This window comes from Octopus bimaculoides, chromosome 2 (assembly GCF_046866305.1).
Source record: "Octopus bimaculoides isolate indiv1 chromosome 2, ASM4686630v1, whole genome shotgun sequence".
Lineage (NCBI taxonomy): Eukaryota > Metazoa > Mollusca > Cephalopoda > Octopoda > Octopodidae > Octopus > Octopus bimaculoides.
Genome location: NC_142929.1, coordinates 132,774,593 through 132,797,357, shown reverse-complemented (window position 1 = coordinate 132,797,357; position 22,765 = coordinate 132,774,593). Strand labels below are relative to the sequence as shown.

Sequence of the window (22,765 nt, the reverse complement as noted above, 5' to 3'; positions counted from 1 at the left end):
CAATTCCAACGAAACTTTGAATTTCTTGGAGTTTGAAGCATGCGATAATTTCATTTGCATGAAAGATGAGATTGAAGATGACGATGGAAGTTAATTTTTGCCGATTGACGAAATAGTGACGGCAAAAGTACAAAAACTTTGGAAAATCAGTCGGATTCGCTTAATTTTTCCTTTGCAGTCTGTAAATCCAACAGACAATACAGATTTTCAGACGATCCTCGTGATTAATACGGCTGAATAAAACATTCATCAAAAGAGCACTACTGTAGATAATTCTATTTGTTTGCCTACAATAAGTTGGAATAAACGTATGTACACACACATTTATATATAGACCATAACATCAACAATAAACAGCTGTACATAAGAAACTGCGGTATTTGAATTACAGAAGGAAGAACACACACCCACACAAACGAAAAAACTGTCTTTCTGGAGAAAGCAAGAAATTAACATAGACAGTAGTAGAGAAGAAAGTAACTAACTTAAAATTACGATACACAGTGTCCATTAACTAAATTAACTTACTTCTAGTCAATTGGTCAAATGGAACTACTTACTAAATGGAAATAGTTGTTGTTAGCTACAAGACGATGTGTTTACCTAACAACAACAACAATGACAGCCACTGCCGCTCTCTAAAGATTGAAGGCGAAATGCTGAAGAGTAACAGGAAAACACCAAATCCAATAAAGAAATAAATAACCACCGACAGCGGTGTCACTTTCACAAAACAATTCTGTTTTACACTTGTGGAGATAGTGGTACTTTTACTGCTGGCTCATTTTTCTTTTTTTTTTTTAACCCTCCCACAGAAACTACCCTGGCCTCCAAGGTAGGTTTTGTTATTTTGATGCCGTTGTCAGCGTTACTGACTTTTATATTTTTCTTCTTTTTATTAGTCGTTTATAAAGTAAAAGTAAAAGAAATTAAAGGTGATGGTCGTATTTATTTATATACCAGGATGGCCAACTTGTTTAATAAGAAGAGTCAGATATATATATTTTTTTACGGTCAAGAGCCGCAACATATTTACTTATATATATATATATATATGTATATATCAGCACATTAGATATTAAAGATTTATATTTATAAATGAGTAAATTATACCGCTTCACTAAAATAGAATGATTAAACTGCTTGTTAAAGGATTTTATAGAATCTTCATTTTATGCAACTAATACTTTAAACTCTGACTCGTAGGATGTTAAAGCTGATTCAGGAAAAAAAACACTGAAACCCTATATGATCTTAGGTGCTTGACATAATAGCTTTGAGAACCGCATGCGGCTCGCGAGCCGCAGTTTGGCCACCGTTGCTCTCTGTAAATATCTATCAGTACCTGACCAACAAATCTAATGTGTTAATCCCATCGGTTTCAAAAACAGCTTTTCCCAGCTTGATTAGATAGTTTTCAAGTTAAAGGTTGCCGTTTCCTTTTAAACTTACTATCAATAGGCCTTAAATTACATAATTATATGATAGTTAAGTTTAGTCGGTGACACGCCTCTTTAGAACCGTGTTTATGTGCTAATTATTACTCAAAATATATAGCCAGTGTACTTTCCGTATCTGTTGTAAATAATAGTAAGACTATTATAGTCGTATTATGAATCCAGGGCTTAACATTTTCGATGAACTAGATGTTAATTCTCGATCGATAATATTAAGAAAATTACAAAAATACCTCTGTTGTAGCTAATATTTATCTTTTATAGTTTAATATACATCTCACTTACCTGACGAATACTTATATTTTATATATTTCCTGTACACCACATCTTTGCAGATGAATAATTTCGGTTTTCTTTTTTATAATATGAAATTGAGAAGGTTTATTGATGTACTATTTTCCCCTCATAATGTAAACACAACATATCCCTTATACATATAACTAAACATGTTTTACAATTAAATCATTCAGAAAAAAATACTTGTTACTCTTCCACTAATTTAAACTTCGCTTTTTTTATGCCGGTATTCTTGATTTAGGTAGATATTTTGTAAAGTTTCATATAAAACTGATCTTAATATTTTGTTCTCATTATCATTCGTTTTCTATGATCATAGTTTTCGAATAACTAACGATATTTATTAACATTATTTATTTTGCTCGTCATTAGAATTTTTGATTTATTCAGAATTGCTTTATTATGAACAAGAAAATAGTGTATAGTGTTCAATCTATCGATTACTATTGATGTTCAATGATATTTGTTAATTCATTCTTTTTACTGAACCAATTCATTCAAAGCCTTAATCCCTTCCCTTTTTTGTTTTTTTTTAATTCATAATCTGCTTGATACAATGCGCGCGATTATAAAGCAACACACGTGAACGTGTGGGTAAGCTGTCAAATATACATATTTATTATTCGGTTTATATTAGGTTAATTTATGACTAGGTTTATATATTAGGTTAATTTCACTACTTTATTTAAGAGGAGAATAAAACTTGCTCGAAGGACCTGATGCTAAATTTCTTGAAAACTGAACTTATTACTGATTATTAACGATAAGATTATTTGTAGCTTCTTACACACACACACACACACACACACACTAGTGTGTGTGTGTGTGTATGTATGTCGTGGGTGGTGGAAACTTCAGCGCCTTCAATGACTAGTAATTCTATTAATTTCATCCCAGATAGTTGCAGGTAGTACATTATACGTAAACTTGTATAGTGTGTGTGTGTTTGTTTGTGAGTCTTTACGCGTGTGTGTGTGAAGCTGAAACTTCACAAACTGTTTTTCCGAGTTCCTTGCTTCCGATCTTCAAACGATTATGGAAGAAGAAACAAATCTGTGTGTCCCTGCCTCACGTTCTTTTTGTCTCGCTCTATTTCTCCCGCTCACTCTCACACACACACACATGACGTTAATAGGCACTCTCAAGTGAATATGTCTCGGTACCATGCTGTGTTAGTTGTTTTCAGTGATTCTGTGGTCGCCAAGATACACAGACACCCACTCACTCTTGACTCAGCAGAACATTGAGGATGTGAGAGCTGAAAGGAGTGCAAGAGCTGCACAAGCAGTCAGCTGCTACTAATTATCAGCTGAGTAGAGTGGACCAATATCAAATGAAGTGCCTTGTTCAGGAACACAGTACAAAACTTGGTCTTGGAGTTGAACCCATGATATTATGATTGTGAGTCCAACACTAACCATTAAGCCACATACCTTCACACACACACACATACAATCACCATGTATGTAATATGTCATCATCATCATGTTACATCCACTTTCCTTCCCAGCAATAGCTGGAAAGGCTCATCAGTGTCTGAGTCATTTCTTATTGCCCCCACATACAGCAAGGACATGACTCTCTCCTTTGTTTCATTAATGGGTTTGATTTTTATTGGTGGATACCTTTCATATCAGCTGTCATTTTACAGTGTATTTTCTGTAAAGTGATTGCAGTGTGTGTGTGTGTGCATATGTACATACAATCATTTACTAGTCTGGTAAACTATAAAGTATTCCTTTTCAAGTATATTAAGTTTTAATTTTAATTAATTCCAGAATTTATTTTTAATTACAAATTTTGTGATTGTCATCAGGTATAACAGGTGCAGAAACATCATTTTGCTCCTTTTTATTGTAAAGGATCAGTTTTAAAATTTTGCTGAAAAATTTATTGGTTCAATCTGAACTTTAATTAAAAACAATACATAGCTCAAGTTTAGCCGTATATAGGTTCAAAATTCTGTAAGACTGACTGAATTAAATTATATCTTGAATCTCATTTTTTTGCTTCTGATAAATTTACCTAGTTAATACCATGTTGGGAAAATTTTTATTGTGATGTAATTTGTAGTATTTATTTCAAAGAAAGTTTTTGAATAAACATATTATCTTCTCATGAAAAAAAAAGCTATTAGATTGACATCATTTTTATATTTCCTCCTGTCAAGCAATGGATGAATACAAGATATTATTTATTTAAAATGATTTTTTTCAGTATTTTGGTTAGACTCCTTTTGATGCTTTTGCATCTGAATTACCATTTACACGGAAGTAATGGATCTTAAGATATAATCAACATATTTTTCCAAAGAGCTGAAGTTAGTAGTATACTGCCTACACATTTCCTTCAGTTCTCTGATCTGTTGAAGTTTAAAATAGATGACAGTGATGACCTTTCTCCTTTTGCTTTTTAACAATCCACAAAAATTCTTAAGTAGTTATGTATGCATAAATATCTATGTATATTTTCATATGTACTTATATATGAATATATACCTGTTTATATATGTTTGTGCATGATGCGTGTGTTTGTGTGCATTTTTATATCATATTTGAGGTAGTATTAAAAAGTTCTCAGCCTAGTTCTGTAGTACACCAACATATGGCAGCAGACAGTTACATCTGTAGTACACCAACATATGGCAGCAGACAGTTACATCTGCAGTGAGAGCTAGCAGTGTCCTTCATGAAGCAATGTGCCGAGTGACATTGCTGTATTTGCTGCGCAGGTTGTGAGATTTTTGTTTTTGTGATCGCGTTTATGCTGTAGTCTGCATTTTTGTCATGTACAGGAACAAAGAGCCAATGTGAAATTTTGCATTAAATTTGGCAAGGCTGCTACAGAGACATTGAGCATGCTTCAGCAAGCTTATGGCTCCAAGGCAATGGGTCATGTGCAATGTTTTAAGTGACATGGGCGTTTCAAAAGTGGAAGAACATCCCTGGAAGATGATGAGTGATTTGGTAGACCTGTCAAGAGTGTCACCCCCAGAAATGTGATGTTGTACATTCAGAATTTGTTCCCCAGGGTCAGACCTGTCAATTGAGAGTTCTACTGCGACGTCTTGAAGCATTTGATGGAAGACATTCAGTAAAAGTGACCAGATCTGTGGAGCATGAAGAATTGGATTCTTCATGACAGCAATGCACTCTGTCATGAAGCTCTCTTCACTCATGAGTTTCTTGTCAAAACAACATGGTATCACTTCCACACCTGCCATATTCACCAGATTTAGCACCTGTGGACTTCCATCTCTTCCCCAAGATGAAAATGCAGCTCAAAGGTTGCTGTTCACTGTTGTTGAGATCTAGAGCGAATTGCAGAAGGTCCTCAACTCACTTATGGAAAACTACTTCTAGGCTGGATTCCAAAAGTAGCAGGGACTCTGGGACTGGTGTATTGCTGTGCAAGGTGACTATTTCAAAGCAGATGATACTAAAACTTAGATATATAAGTTATTTTTTATTAAACATAACTAGTATGGGAACCTTTTCATGCCACCTTGTATAAACACACACACACACACACTCATAGACAAACAGATAAATAGATATAGTAACATGTTACTCTGTACAACTAGTTGCATGGTTTGGTCATTGGTGACTAAACTGGCAACCACATATAGCCTGTTTGGTGAGTTGGGTGGTTTTTGGTCAATTAAAGTAAAAAACAAATCCTGTGAAAAGATGAATGAACTCAAGAGAATCAACGCCTATCCAGTAATATGTGTACATGTGTACACACACATGCACACGCACACACATTAGAAAATGGATGATAAAGGATGATAATGAAATGCATGTTCATATATATTTGAATTTACAGTTATATGTAAAGTGTACATGAGAAAGGATAGTCTTATAGGAAACCTACAATGTTTCTAAACATTGGCTGTTTTACTTTCCTTTTGTTTGTTGTTAGCTTAATGGCTCCCTTCTGATACTAACCTGCCTGAAACTGTTCTTGACTTTGTGGTACAAGCTTTTTGTTTTAAAGTGACTCAATCAAAACCTTCCATCAATATTTTGTATTAATTTGTGTTCCAGACAACAGCTCAATAATGACCATGTTATTTTATTTAATTCTTCATTATCAGTATCATCATCATTGATAAGTGTCCGTTTTCCATGCTAGCATAGGTAAGGTAATTTGACTGGAGTTTGTAAGCCAGAGAGCTGCACTGGTCTCCAGTTCGTTTTGGCTTGGTTTCTATAGTTGGCTGTCCTTCCTAATGCCAGCCACTCCACAGAGTGTACTGGGTGCCTTTCATTTGTCACATGCATGGGTGCCCTTTACATTCCACTGGCATGGGTACCTTTTATGTGTACCCAGCATGAGTGCCTTTTACACATCACTGGCCATGACTGATTTCACTTAGCTTGACATATCTTCTCAAGCACAGCAAACTGCCAAAGGTCTCAATCACTTGTCATCACCTCTGTGAGACTCAGCAGCCAAAGATCGTACTTTGCTATCTTGTCCCGCATCTTCCTCAGGTTCTCTCCACAGTTGGAGATCAGCATTTCTTTATGCATCTCATGACTATACCACTGCAGTCTTCTCTTTTGCACACTATATCTAATGCCTCTTTACTTTACACTCAGTCATATGAGCACACTGACATTGCATATCTAGCAAAGCATACTAGATTTATTTCTCTCAAGCCTTCACATGTCCTCTGCCGTCACAGCCCATATTTCACTACCATGTAGCATGGCTGTTCACACAAAGACATCATACAATCTGAAGGCAAGGCCCTTTGTTACAAACAAAGATAGAAGCTCTCTGATGTTGTTGCACCTCTTAGGTATCCATAACATGCACCAGGTATACCATATGGAGTTTCTGTCTACACCTTTCCTACATATCGAGCAGGGCCATCTCCCTGAAGGGATTTGTGATTTATCTGCTTTCCTACTTATTAAGACTTTGGACATTGCTAAATTAACTCTAAGGTCCCTTGATTCCAGACCTTGCTTCTACACCTGAAATCTCTTCTCTAGTTCAGCTATTAGAACAAGGTCATCAGTATAGAGGAGCTCCCAAAGGCAGACTGTCTTAAATTCCTTTGTTATAGCCTGGAGGACTATGGTGAAAAAGACGGGGCTGTAAACCAGTTCTTGGTGAACTCGAGTGAAACAAAAGCAGTGTATTTCATCAGAAATATGCTAACAAAAGGGTTAAATAAAGTCTGGAGCATTAACCACACATGCATTTGTCACTATAAAATTTGATATGTGGGTAATTTTTGTTCCTCATCTATCCTCTATTTCCACTGCAAGCCAGTAACATCTTAGGATTGCAAGCAGACAGTTGACCTTTCATCATGGTGATTTAGGCTTTACACATACCTATGATAAGAAAATCTCATCACTTCTGTCATTTCCTCACTTGTGAGCATACACACAGATAATGTAGTGTAGGTAGTGCATTTTTAATTCTCTTGTTAGCCACATAACTTCATTGTTCATTTAAATGTCACTAGTGTGTGAGAAGTGGAGTCTTGGTACCGCTGCACTGGTGTATGTTTTTGCCACCATGAGGGTCCACAAGGAAGGAAACACAAAGGATAACCATACTCAATCGTAACTTGATAGCCACCTTGTGTACACACTCACCCACTCACTCACTCAGTCATACAAACATACACACAGTCATACAAACATACACACACACGTTTGTGTATTTGTATATAAAGGTGTGTGTGTGTGTGTGTATATATATATATATATATATATATATATATATATATATATATATGTATAAATGACGACGATGATGATATATATTCTTTTACTCTTTTACTTGTTTCAGTCATTTGACTGTGGCCATGCTGGAGCACTGCCTTTAGTCGAGCAAATCGACCCCAAGTCTTATTCTTTGTAAGCCTTAGTACTTATTCTATCAGTCTCTTTTGCCGAACCGTTTAGTTACAGGGACGTAAACACACCAGCATCGGTTGTCAAGCGATGTTGGGGGGGACAAACACTGACACACACACACATATATATATACATATGCATATATGCGACAGGCTTCTTTCAGTTTCCGTCTACCAAATCTACTCACAAGGCTTTGGTCGGCCCGAGGCTATAGTAGAAGACACTTGCCCAAGGTGCTACGCAGTGGGACTGAACCTAGAACCATGTGGTTGATAAGCAAGCTACTTACCACACAACCACTCCTTCATAAAAAAATGAAAAATGTATAAGTAAATGACGTAATGTATACTGAATGTAAAAATGAACAGGAGACAAACAAAAGGTCCGTAATTCTTCATCTGTTATCAACCATCTGGTAATATTCAGTTTTGCACCTTTAACGATAAGACTGAGTGCTTCCCAGTTGGTGGTGCCCGCAAAAAACATTTACGGAAATGTGCTGTGCGTGAGAAGACCCGGCAAGCCAAGTAAGATCATTGCCAGTGCCCCTGGACTGGTTCTTGTGCGGGTGGCACATGAGATGCACCATTTTGAGCGTGGCCGTTGCCAGTACCGCCTGACTGGCTCCTGTAGGATTTTCGAGCGAGATCGTTGCCAGTGCCCCTGGACTGGCTTGTGCGGGTGGCACATAAAAGACACCATTTCGAGCGTGGCCGTTTTCGTGCGGGTGACACGTAAAAGCACCCACTACACTCTCTGAGTGGTTGGCGTTAGGAAGGGCATCCAGCTGTAGAAACTCTGCCAAATCAGACTGGAGCCTGGTGTTGCCATCCGGTTTCACCAGTCCTCAGTCAAATCGTCCAACCCATGCTAGCATGGAAAGCGGACGTTAAACGATGATGATGATGATGATGATGTAGAGAATTAGGGACAAGAGCAACCAAAACAAAACAAAACAAGCAAAATGACACTGAGTGTGATTTAGGACGAGGATGAACAGGCGAACAAAATATGGCCATGGGGCCAAGGAGTTGAGAATAGTGGGTAACACTTAGAAATGTCTTGAAGGATGGAGAACGGAGAGACAGATAATTTGCGACTGGTCAGCTACAGGACCAGTGTAAGAAAGGAAGGAAAAAGGGAACTGGTCGCTGGTCACGTGACAGCAGCAGGGAGGGGGAGCGACAAAGGAAAAAGCTAAGGGATGAAGGGGAAGGAGAAGGGCTAGGAATACAAGAGGGAGAGAGAGAAAAGGTGTAAGTAGAAAGGCTAGAATAGAAGTGAGAGGGTGAGAGAAAGAAAAGGGGAACAGACTCTGAATATTTGTATGTAAAAAATGATAAACAAAGAAACTAATTCTTGTCAACAAAATATTCTTGTTCTATGTTAAATATCTGAAGATTTTTGGTGGTTTGTTATTTAAATGAGTATTGGTTATGTTAGTTCCTCAACATGTTTAAATACATACATTACTCAGTCTTGAGCTCCCATCATTTTAATCACCAACTAATATTTGTTGAAAATCATAATATCTTATAACTTCTGTTTATTTTGTGAGTTACAAAAAGCATACAGTAAACTCTATAAACTAGTTGGCATTAGGGTGGGCATCCAGCCATAGAAACCATGCCAAAACAGACATTGGAGCTTCGTGTAATTCTCTGTTTAGCCAGCTCCTGTCAAACCATTCAACCCATGCTAGCATGGAAAATGGACATTATTATTATTATTATTATTATTATTATTATTATTATTATTATTATTATTATTATTATTATTATTATTATTATTATTATATGAAAACTCACAGCTTATTTTGCTGGGTATGATGGAAAGTGTCAGCTGTCCACAGCCAGCAGATTAAAGTGACACTTGTTTTACTGGTCATGCTGCAAGAACTCTGCAAAGAATTCTAGCTGTTCCAAGCAATGCTGATTTTTGTAGATGTTCTACCTTCACACTTGCACCCATCTTGTTCAGCTATGTTGGTAGTTGAGTGCTGATACTTCCAAGTGCACCAATTATGTCTACTCTCTTCATTGACCACAACCTTCATATTTCCCACTTTCACTCATCATAGTTGTTTGATTATTATTATCATTAAGTTATCTGTTTTATGGGGGAAATAAACAAAATAGCTTCCCAACATTCTACTTCATCGAACAATAAAACTTGCATGACAATATCCTGTGCATGACAAGTGGTGGAGAAGAGCAATGGTGTTCTTAGTGAATCTGTGGGTATCAACAAAAATCAAGTGCTTGATCTGTTCTAGAGGAGTTTTAGCCTGTGTACTCTGGATAACTTCCAGAATGCTACCAGGTGAGAAGGGCAATGTACCATCAGCCAGGCTTATCAAGATATGCACAGAGCAATGAAAACAGCCTGCATGCAACTTGTTCAATGCCCAAATATTGTTGATCTCTAGATTTATGTGAAAACAACAGGAGGACACATCTTATTATTGACTGAGTCCATCATGATGATCCCCCACTACCACCTTCCTTTGGTTGGGTTAGGGAGAATTTTTCTTCTGCAGGCCATGGCAAAAGAGCTTGTGAGGTGGATGCAAATGAAACAATTCGGGATGGACATGTGTTCTTCTTTGATCATGCTCTCATGGGTTATTTTTTATAAGTTTCTTTTGGAGAGGAAGGTTTGGATGAATAGAGAGGTGGTATCCTTCCATAAATTTGTGGAAAGTGTGAGCATGGCCTGAGTGAATGTGCTTAGATACAACAGAAATAGTGGTAATAAAAGGGTTAAATATCAATGGATTTTTTTTTATTTGAAAAGGAGGGAAACTAACCATGGAAAATGTGGTAGCATTTGAAGGCTGTCAAATGTCTTGAAAATTTTACTTCAAAGTGAGAAATTAACTTTTAGTCCCCCTCTTAAACCAGCAGCTACAACACTAATAACAAATCCATAACAAAACCAACACAATGATGACAACTACATCAATATAAATTAAAAATCAAACCGCAAAAACTAACTGTTAAAAGCACAATCTGTCACAAATGATTTGATGTGTCTCTTCATCCGGACAACAAAAAAGCAAGTAATTCCTATAGACATGCATTGCCTTTGCTGTCCATGAACATCTTGTCTGGCAATGAGGATGAATTAGAAAATCCCCTTTTGATCCAGTTATAAAGATCAAGACCTTAAAGGTTCTGCTGGCTTAAAGTCTGCAACAACAATGTAGACAAGAACAACAAAAGCATCAACAAACAGCAAGAGCAACAACTACACCAAAAGCAACAGCTAAAACAATAGTAGACACTCCTCAGTTTTCCTGTTGTTCTAAAGAATTTTGAGTTGATGGAATTCATAAAATTACAAGCATATTAAGTTGAAACATTTATTCTCCTAAAAACTGCAAAGGAGTGATTCTGATGAGTAAAATATCTGGAATATATTGAACTATGTGGGAGAAACTGCCAATGAATCTGGGGTTGTTTAAAAATGTTAGTGAGTCCTTCAGTGTGTGAAAACACAATGCACTCCATTATCTGTAAAATATGTGGTCTTTTATTTCCTACTAGAACATTGTTGAGAGTGAGATGCTTGAATGCACATGGCCAAAAGTGTGTCTGGATGAAGAATCACCTACAGAATGATCTTAGGTGACTAAACTTAGATGTAATAATTATAAGTAAGACTAGCATTTTTCAGAAATCTGCACTCCTGAATGATTGTAAACCAGATTTAGTATGATGGCAGTATTGTTCCCAGAAGCTCTGAATTTCCAAGTAAAGATATTTCTGGACCTATATGATACATTGGTGGTCCTAGATGTAAGAGAAATAATGATGATGCCATGAGGATAGTGGTAGACTTAGCATCTGAATACTTTTTCGTAACATCCTGGTCATTAACGTTAGTGGTTGATTGGAATGATATCTTAAAACACAATCTAGGATTTTGAGTGAGTAGCTGTTATGAGGAGTAGGTATAAAAGCCTCTTAGCCTTGTTCAGACACTCCTTTCTGTCTGATAAGTTTTAACTGGATTTCCTAAATGTGCCATTGTGGACATTATCAAACCAGTGACTTTTCTAAGTTGTATTTAGAGTTTATGTTTGTTAATAGTTAGCAACAGTGTTGGATAACAACAATTCAAGGCAGTTAACTACACAGAGAACTTATTTATGATCTGATCTGTGAGCCTAGATAAATTATCCAGACAGGAGCTTAGTTACTGTAAACTGTGACTGGCATAGGATGCTTAAATGGACTGATTTAGTGAGCTAGTTAAACAAGAATTGATAGGGGCAAACCTCAGCAATACATTAAAGAGTAAACTTAGGACAGCTCCCTTAGTTTTAGGAAGAAACTAGAAGGTACAATAGATTGGAATAGAATCTAGTAGGTAGACTTGAAAAAGCTGTTAGGAAAGGCATCATATACAGTGCAAAATTCTTTGATACAAAACCAAAATATTGCATTGTTCAAGATAAGGCATGTGTATTTAGACATAGAGATTCAAATCAGTGCAATTTTCTGGCTAGTGGTAGCATAAGGTTACAACAAAAACACATTTTAATCTTTGATTGATTACAGTATGCATATGCTATTTGATTCCAAACATATATGTGTTTTACATTTGGACTCTGGCTAATTCTGTAAGAGGACAAAAACCAGTTGTCAAGTGTCTCATTGGGTCTTTTTCCACAATACTTAACATCCAAATACCAGTCTCAAAATCCTTGTTGTTCCCAAAGTAATTCCTTGAGCATGTTCTACTCTCATGTCAATCAATTTCTCCCCAAAATTTCTCAAACCCGGTTGTTAATGTCCCTACATCTACTGGGATGACAGTTACTTTCTTAATTACCCACATTCATGCAATCTCATCTTTTGGTTGCTTGTATTTCTCAGTCTTTTCCAGTTATTTATCATCCACTCATACATCTTTAGGAATGGCAATAACTATGATCTTAATTTCCTTCACCATTTTATCAACAATTTATCGTCGTCATCATCGTCATATGTAGTAGTAGTAAATTGATCAAGTGTAAGCTTTTTACTATCAGGGATGAAAAAATGATAAAAAAATAAAGCATGGAATTTCTTCCAACCATTATCGATTGCCAGTCTTCTTTCTTTGCAGTAGCGGTTATGTCCCTTGTATCACACTTTTTATTTTCTTTCTTCAAATCCAGATGGAATTATATGATAAAAGAACTGTTGTATGACTCTTTTCTTTCTGCTAGAATTTGAAAGCTCAGAGGATTGACCGTAATACATACTGACTAAAGAAAAAATATTATTAAGATAGAAGTCTTGTATTTTTTATTGATTAGATTTTGCAGTTCAGTGATCAACAACAGTATCACTTTATCGTTGAATATTGAGGATTTATATTTTTGTTAGATGATGACGACTACTGGCCTTGTTCTGGACTTAATTAAAACTGCATGGCTGTATATGTATGTGTGTGTGTGTGTATATATATATATATATATATATATATATATATATATATATATATATATATATATATATATATATATATATAGAGAGAGAGAGAGAGAGAGAGAGAGAGAGAGAGAGAGAGAGAGAGAGAGAGAGAGAGAGAGAGAGAGAGATCAGTATACCTGTTTAAGGTTAGGGGAATGGTGTGTAATTTGAACTCTTTTGACTTAGCAGATGGAGGTAACAAATAGATTTAATTCTAGAAAGGGTAAATTTATTTTAAGGTTTTGCCAGGGCTCTTTGAATGTGATAATTCTATGCTGTGGATAAGAAAACATAAGATAGCAACCAGTCCTTCACTGGTAAAATTCCAGGATAATCTATTTGTAACAGATGAATTTAAATGTATTATCCCCTTGTAAGATAGTGAGTTGATAGTCTTTAGAGCATTGGATAAACTGTCTCGTAGCATTTGTTCTGACTATCCGTGCTCTGAGTTCAAATCCTGCTGAAGTCAACTTTGCCTTTTATCATTTCAGTGTCAGTAAAAAAAGTAACAATAGAGGGTGGTGGATTGGAAGAACTGTTTCAAGGTTGGGCAGAATGCATTGTGGTATATGTGTGTGTGTTGATATTCCATATGTCCTTTCTTGGATGAAACAGCAATGATGTTGACATTCCAACTGGCTGCCTTTTGCTTTTGAATTCACATGGAATTAAGTGTTGATGACAGGAAGAGCATCCAGCCATTAAATCATGCCCCATGCTGGCATAGAAAAATGGACATTAAATGTACAAGTGAATTAACATCCTATAAATCATTATATTTCTTTTCCATGTTTTTTTTTTTTTTTGTATCATAAACTAATAACTATTTCCTTTTATAAAGCCCTAATTGCCAAAGATATTTTACACCCTCCTGTACAGAATATAATAAGGTGACTGTTGAACTGTTTGAAATTAATTGTTAGCAGGGAAATGTAATGAGAGATGGGTGTGTATGTGTTTTAAAGGGGTCACAGTTTGGACAAAGAAGAATGTAGTGAAGAGTTTAGTGTTGGGACTGGGAGGAGAGTCTTTTACTTGAGTTAAGCTTATATGTTGCTTACACAGACTTGCAGAAGGGAAATAAGGAAATACAGAAAGGGACACCTCACAACAATTATCCATTAGTTATTTAGTGTTGAAGACTTACTTAGTCTTCCTCTGTGTGTGTGTGTGTGTGTGTGTGTGTGTGTGTGTTTGTTTGTGTGTGTGTGTGTGAGAGAGAGAGAGAGAGAGAGAGAGAGAGAGAATGCTGATTTAAATGTCTTTATGATTAGTCCTAAATCAAAATGTGTTTTTACTTTCTGATTCACTTAATGACATATTTTGTTTTTTTAAGAGTCCTTCTGTTCTTTTACAGATGTTCCACTGATCATTAGGATCCTAAAATATTTTGATTGATCTGTATTTGATTTTAAAACATTATTTTTACAATATTTTTGATGTTAGGAAAATTTAGCTGGCATAACGATTTTGTGAATAATTCAGTCTTTTCTACCTTTAATGTTTTTCTCACTTGTGTTCTCAATTCATAGTTTAAATAAAGGCATTCCTATTTGAAAAGTAATATCTCATTCATACACATTGGTAATTTAAAAGAGTGATTCTAAGAAATAGAATTTATTGTAATAAACAAAGAAGCTATCTGATAGATGAAGATGCCAAGTGTTGTTTGAAAGAATGATGAATTATGTTTGATATTGAAAATAACTGTTTAAAACTTGGTAAACCATTAATGTGCATTACTCTGCTATCTTTCTATACTAGATTGGTAAACCATTGTAACAGGTTCATAGTTCACAATAGTTAAGGGCTAGACCGGCCTTCATTAATGAAGACCGAGGTCATTAGGAACGAACTTGAAGAATACGAAAATCCTGAAAGATCATTGAACATTTTTGTTTGTAGCTTCAAGTAATTATAAAAATGTCAGTAATTATGATACTAATTAAAGTATTAATGTACTGTTTATTTAACTTTCTGATCAAAGGTTTAACACTAAACAGTCTACCTTTAGGCAAAGCATCATATTTTAACTGAAAAATAGTTGTCATTCCTATTTCATGGCTGGGTGGTTTGCATGAAGGAGATCCAGTTATAGAAACCTTGCCGTAGCTATTCAAGCATAACTCTTTAACTTATGCTAGCTATAGAAAGAATGTGTTTGCAATCAAAACATTGTTGTACAAAAATCAAGTAGGAGTTTATAGTTAGAGGATTATTAATATACAGGTGCAGAAAGTGGCTGTGTGGTAAGAAGCTTGCTTTCCAACCATATGGTTCTGGGTTCAGTTTCACTGTATGACATTTTGACTAAGTGCCTTCTACTGTAGCATTGGGCTGATCAAAGCGTTGTGTGTGGATTTGATACACAGATACAGAAAGAAGCCTATATATATATATATATATATATATATATATATGTGTGTGTGTGTGTGTGTCTTTGTTTTGTGTTTGTCTCCCATGACTGCTTGACAACTAGTGTTGGTGTGTTTATATCCCCATAACTTAGTAGTTCAGCAAAAGAGACTGATAAAATAAGTGCCAGGCTTTATGAAAAATAATAACCACAGGGGACAATCTGTTCAACTAAAATATCTTCAAGTTGGTGCACCAGCATGGCCATAGTCTAATGACTGAAACTACTAAAAAATTAAAGATAACTGATTTTTTTCATGCAATATCAAGGCCTCATATATGTAGTCTAAAATGTAATATTCTGGAACATTCATGCCTTTCTATAAGGTCAATAGAAGTGTCAGAGGAAAGGTTACAATTGTGAAGTGAAACTGAGCCATGGACACAACTTACCAAAAGCTTGTTTATTTTCTATGATATCTGGCTACATTGATAGAAAAAAAAAGATTGAAGTTTTATATTGAGTTGAAAGTTTAATAAATTTGCTAATATCACATGATCGATTGTGATCAACCAGAATATTTGATGTTGTTATACATCACTGGTCATAGTGCCCTTTGCATCATTTTTAGTTTTTGTATGATGCCACCCCACTGGCTAGGTGAGCAAACCAACATTCCCCTTGATCAGAAAGCTAGTCCATTGCAAGGTTATCCATTTACAGCTGAGTGGACTGGAGCAATGTGAAATGAAGTGTTTTGCTCAAGAACACAATGTATAGCTCAGTCCAGAAATCAAACTCACAATCACGGAATCGGGAGTGCAGCATCCTTACCACTAGGCCTTCACTTTTAATAATTTAAATATAAAATGTCCATCCTCACTGTAACCCACATTTTTTCGTACTTCTAAGGGTCAAACAATATGCTAAGATAGATTTTCTTCAGCTGGATGTCCTTCTTGATGTCAACCCTCACCTGTTTCCAAGCAAAGAAATATTTTCCCATGGCTGGATATGTTTTCAGGGAAAATTGAAAAGGAACAACACCACTTGAATGATGGTGACATTCATTTACAAATATAAACACAATGTCATCACAAGGACTCACAGACACTCATGCATGTGTGCACACATGCACACACTTAATGGGCTTCTTTCAGTTTCTATCCTCCTATTCCACTCAAAAGGCCTTGCTTGGCATGAAATTATAGTAGAAGACACTTGCATAAGGTGCTACTTTGTGTGACTCAATCCAACATCCCATGGCTGGAAGCAAACTTCACACTGTTATACCTCAAGTATCTTTGTTGTTGTAATGTTGTAGCTTTTTATTTGGTTATGATAAATCAAAAATTATTATTTTTGGTAATTGTTCTGTCATGTTTACAGAAGATGTTGGTTCATATCCCATGGGTAGCCTTTGACCTTTGTCATCCAAGTGGTTTCTTTAACGCAGTATTTACATGCTATTATTTATAACTTTATCACCTTTGTGTTGTATTGTTAAAAATATATATTTCATTGTCTTTCAGAGTTTCTTAATTCTTATGACATTAACATTATACCTTTATTTAAGTAAATGTGAAAGCCATGAGTTCATTTATTTAAATATTTTGTTATAGCTTAAAAGCCATATATTTATTTCTGCTTTTTTTCAATGTTAGACATGTTTGGCTTATGATATCCAAAAAGAATTTTCACCAAACTAAATTAGATGGAATATATGGAAATTATATTGAAGTTTTTTTATTGTTTTCTTCACACATTTAATCCATCATATATTTGTAGCTGTTGGTGAAAGTTGCTGAGAATAAATGGGTGACACTATTTAGTTTCAATGCTGTTACAAAACACAGCTAGGTTAATGTTGGCTCATCTCTCATCAGTGATTTGCTATGAATCTCACTGATAAGTGACTCTGTTTAATAATGATGGAACATGATTTTAGGATAGTAGTTTGTAGAGAAGCTCCATCCCACCTTTTTATTAATGAGAAGACAAATACAGTTTGCATCTCTATAATTTTTCTTTCTTCAGGATGGTTGTGCACAAGTTTTAATGCTTATAAACCATGTTAATTAAAAAATGGGCTATTTGTTCAACCCTCTACTTTTCAATCCACATTGTTCCACCCTCATTATAATGAGATAGATTATCTCAAGTAAATTGCATATTGAACTTTGCTGTTTCAATTTCATTCTATTTTTAACTTGGAATATCGAGCTCAAATCTTCATTTGGGTCTTGACTAGGCAACTTGAAACCACCATGATGTATTCATTTTCAGACGGGTTGGAATTAGCAAGATCACTAGAATTTAGATTCTTTGTAGCACCACCATCTAAAACACACACATGCACGTTTTTTTTTTGTTTTTTTTTGTCTGTGGTTCTGTGATTTGTTGGGAAAGTAAGCGAAACCTCCAAAAACCGAAATACAATGAAAAATACCTCACTCGGATATAAAATTCTATAATTTCACTAATTTCACATTGAAAATATGAAGTGAGCTTAATATAATATACAATATAATGTGATATAATATAATGTAATATAAAGAATATACTATAATGTAATATAATATGTATTATCATACAAATATATAAACATAATATATATGTGGCCTTTTTTCATATGTTTCAAATCCCGTTTAGAAACCCCATGATTAATGTCTTTAGAAAAAAATATGAATGGCATAAATTACTGGTTCCTAAACTTGTGAAACGCCTGTATTTTATGGACAAGCCCCGCCATCTTAATTTTAATAATAGATTAAATAAAACAAAAACAGTTTCAGAGAGAAAATTTACTCTATTGAAAAACAAAACAATTTATTATTTTGAAAATTATTGCGATTACTATTTTTTTATGAATTAAAATTTGTATTAAATTTTAATAATAGTCTCGTGGAAATCCAGAATATTTTCACCGAATCCATTTTGAGACATTCTGTCATAAGTTATTTCCCCTCCCTTTTTGCATCTTTTACTCTTTTGAGAAAAATAAATAAAATTTAATGAATTCTGGTTTACATTTTCTCTGACTAAATCGTCAAGGGTTATTCCCCTTGTATCGTTTCTTTAAAAAAATTGTGGACTCTTAAAATAGAACTTAGCTTCTATGTATTCTCACTCTCTCTCTCTCTCTCTCTCTCTCTCTCTCTCCGCACTCCTCCTTCTCCCATCTTTTTCTCTCTCCTCTTATCGACAAGATTATTGTGTTTAAATGTTATTACTTGACTTCCCTCATCTAAGATATATTTTAGAGGATTAACCCATGTGAATCTCTAGAGAAGGCGTCTTTTTCATTAAGTCACGGTGAAACTGTTCTATTCGTTACACCGCGCAAGTCATCCGTGACTGAAAGATTCAAACTCATCACTGAGAGCTAGCGAAACATTTATTCTGTTATGTTTCGTTTTATCTCTATACGTTAGCCGTTTGCAGTGAGTTGATAATAGAGATATGAATTGTCATCTTTTTAGTCAGTCGTTGAGCTCTCACTACCCATGAACTTAGCCACCTGCAAACTCTCTTTAAACTTGTGGAATCAACGTAGAGATAAAGTGAATATTTTGCAACAGTTTGGTGCCCGGCAAATGAATCTGTCGAAGGTGGAAGTAAAGTTAAAGGAACACGTGAACGTTGTATAAGACTGCCTATTAAAAATTCATTATCATTATCACAACCATCGTCATCGTCGTCGTCGCCTTCGCCGCCATTACTTTGTGTATGCTCTTCAGGACTGGCATGGGTTGGACGAGTTATTTAAACTGTTTTACTGGAGTATTTCCGTCCTGTTGCATTACTCTTTTAGTTGCTTTTTATGACATCAAAGACAGGATGTATATACATTTAAAACCGAGACATACACAATTGTACCAGATCTTGTCCCAGCTGAAAGATCTTAGGTTCAAATCTTTTTCAGACAGTTTGTTGGGAATTTTTACAATATAATTAATTCACTTTTTATGCCTCCATTAATTAGCTGTAGGATCCTCTAGAAATGTCTCCCGAAATAGATTCATTGAAAGGGATATTTCTCTATTCACTTTTTTATCTTTTGGTTAGAAGGGATGACAGTACCCATGACCTGTTATAGGGCCTCTGAGAGTGGTAGAAGGGAGAGAGGGAGGCCTAAATGTTTACCACATTTATTGGACTCCACTCAGGGCAGCTAAGGTACCAGGTAGTGGTGTTAAACTGGACAGCAGGTTATGGTGCAATTTGAACTAACAACATGAGCTGGAACATGTACTACAAAGCAAACGTTCTTTCAGCCTCAGTTCAACTTTCTTTCAGTTCCATCTATACACCATCTTGGATTGGTACATTTTCCTAACCCTGGAAGGAAGAAATAGAAAGTTGACCTCAGTGCATGAAGAATGGAAGAAATACTGCCTAGTAGTCTGTCTGATATTCTAACAATTCTCCCAATTATTCTTCTACACTAAAGCTGCAGCTAACCACCTATTTCTAAAATACCCTTTTGGAAATTAGGAGACATTTTTTACAATCCATATTTGTTTGAGATGGTGGCCATCTCTCATTTGCAATGTCTTCTTCTGTCCTTTAAGGACTTTTTTAATTCGGGGTAACAAAAAAAAAAAATCACAGGATGCAAGATCAGGTAAATAGGGAGGGTGGCTAAGCGGGGTCATGGCATTTTTGGACAAAAACTGTCTCACAGTCAAGGCGGTGTAGGCAGGCACATTGTAATGATGAAACCACCACTCTCCACTTTGCCGCAGGTCATAGCATTTTCGTTTCACTGCATCTCACAAATGCTTCAGAACTGCCAGGTAAAATGTCTGGTTAACAGTTTGACCAGGAGGAACAAATTCTGTGTAGACAATTCCTTTTGCCAGCATCATCTTGACATCGGACTTCACTTGATGTGCTTTTTTGGGGCGTGGTGACATTGAATGCTTCCATTAATGTGACTGCTGCTTTGTTTCTGGGTCATAGCCATAGCAGCAGCTTTATGTCACCAGTGATGACCTTCGGAAAAAAGTTCCAGATCAACTTCCAACTGTTCTTTCAGTTCACTACATACATTCAATCATGACTGCTTTTGATCTTCCATGAGCAAGCAAGGCACAAATTTTGCTACAACTCTTTTCATTCACAATTCCTCATTCAAAATTCGTTGGCAGGAGCTGCAGGACACACCAGTCATATCAACAAGTTCATCAGTTGTTCATTGACGGTCCTTCAAGATCAGTTCATGAATTTTCATCATGGTTTCATTCATTCATGAGGTCGACAGCTTCCCCAAACAAGGTTGGTCTTTAAGTGACATTCCTAATGTATGAAAACCACTCTTAAGCTTGTATGTTGCTCATGGCAGCATCCTTGTAAGCTGTTTGAAGTATGATAACTGTTTTGGCTGCTGTTTTCCCCAGCATAAAAGAGAATTTCATGAAAGCACGCTGTTTCTTCGTTTCAGCCATTGCAAAAATTGACCAACAGGGGAGAAGTGCTGCAAAACATAGATGTACCACATGGCAGTATGACTTCAAACTTCAATTGCCGCCATCAGTTAGCAGACTGATGCCTGAGCTATCACAGGGTTGTCCCACAGAAAACATTTCTGGTGACCTTTGGGTACCCCCTTGTACATTACTAACTTTTTTGATTAGCTAAGAATGAAGCATGAAACCACTACATCTCAATTTGGCGTGCTTGAAATTGGAGCCAAAACTCCCTTAAATGGCACTCTGTGGTCTTAAATATAAATATACACTTGACAACCTGTTGCCTGTGAAAATTTAAAAACTGGGATGATCATTGCTGGAATGTCTTTCATCATCATTTTGCTCAGTTAAAGATGATCTGGGATTAAACAATAACAATCACTAGCAGTTTGCTTGTTTTATTGGGTAGAGAGTGAAAATTTATATTGGTAGTGTAAGGACAAAAAGAATCTTCTTTTCTGTGAAGGAACATGGTCTGGTGGTTAGGGTGTTGGATTCATGATCACAAAACTGGGTTCTATTCCTGGATTGGGTGGTATTTTATGTCTGAGTAAGGAACTTCATTTTCTATTTCTTCAATCTGCTTAGCTGTAATGATTACCAACCAGATGTTAGTGGAAATATCATATCCTGTATGTTCCTCATTGGTGAGTGGACTGAAATGACATCCATGTCAGCTTGCAACTACAAGCAATCTGTGAAACCACAGTACATGTGACAAATCCATACTCGCTAGTGAATGACAGCTGGCCATACAGTCTTCTTTTCTAATAGTTTCATTGTCAAAATTCTGATGTAAGTCAGATAATAAATTAATACCAATACTTTTGTTAAATAACAAAACACATCTGAGATTTCACCTCTACAAATTGCCTCTGTGATGGAGATTGAAGCAAATACTCTTTCATTGGTCGCAAACTATAAATGGTTTTTGCATGTCTGATACTGCAAGTGATTTTAAGGTCTGAGAATGCATTCTACTTCCAGTGTGCATACTGTTTCTTGAACTGCAAGAAGATTATTTCTCAAATAGCATGTGCCTGATGGACCATTAACTGGATTGCTTAACAATTTATAGAATTCATCATCATTTCTTTCATTGCACAAAACAAGGTAATTAATCTGATGAACACTCTTTTTGAAGATTATGGCAGGACATGATATAAATTTTCTGTAGCCTACTCAGCATATTTTATATTTATTATTTTGTCTGAACTGGTTAATGTTAAAATTTATAGTATTAATCTCTATTAATAATGGCTAAGTTAATCATTAAAGAGAGGCAGCTATTTTTTATTTGTATTATCCCTTGAAAAGAAATGGCCTGCCTAAATGACTATTTGACACTACTGTAAGTATTTAGGTTTATCTCATTACCTTTGTTTGACTTTACCTTTCATCTGCCTGGGCCAGATGGATGAAAGGTAAATTATATTTTATTTAATCCTTTTGTTACCATATTTCTGGAGAAATACACTAACTTTGTGACAATTAATTTTTAAAATAATGAAGAATTTAGTAAAATAACTTTGTCATCATTAAGCTGATTAGAGCTTAAATTAACATAAAATTTTGATGTCAGATTTTAGATCCTTTTAAAACAGGGAGTTTGTGTCATAGGACTAGGATCACTCACAGGTGAATTGGTGTCAAAAATTTTAAACAGCATTTCCCATCCCCTACCATGTGCTAGTATGAGAATTCACTGTTATGGAAAACTATAGTTTCTTGGATTATTTTCTTATCTGTCTCTAATATTGTTAAAATGGCTGATGAGTTTGTCAACCAGAAGCATGGCTTGACAACTACATAATTCTAGATTTGATCC

At 35.6% G+C, this 22,765-nt stretch overlaps 1 protein-coding gene across 1 annotated transcript in view; it reads left to right on the top strand.

Moving 5' to 3' along the window:
• The window catches only part of LOC106867959 (hyccin), a 331,646-nt gene continuing 308,881 nt past the window's right edge, over positions 1-22,765 (top strand). Inside the window, exon 1 of the mRNA XM_014913039.3 lies at positions 1-835. The gene's annotated coding sequence lies outside the window, so the exon portion shown is untranslated. The remainder of the gene's footprint in view (positions 836-22,765) is intronic.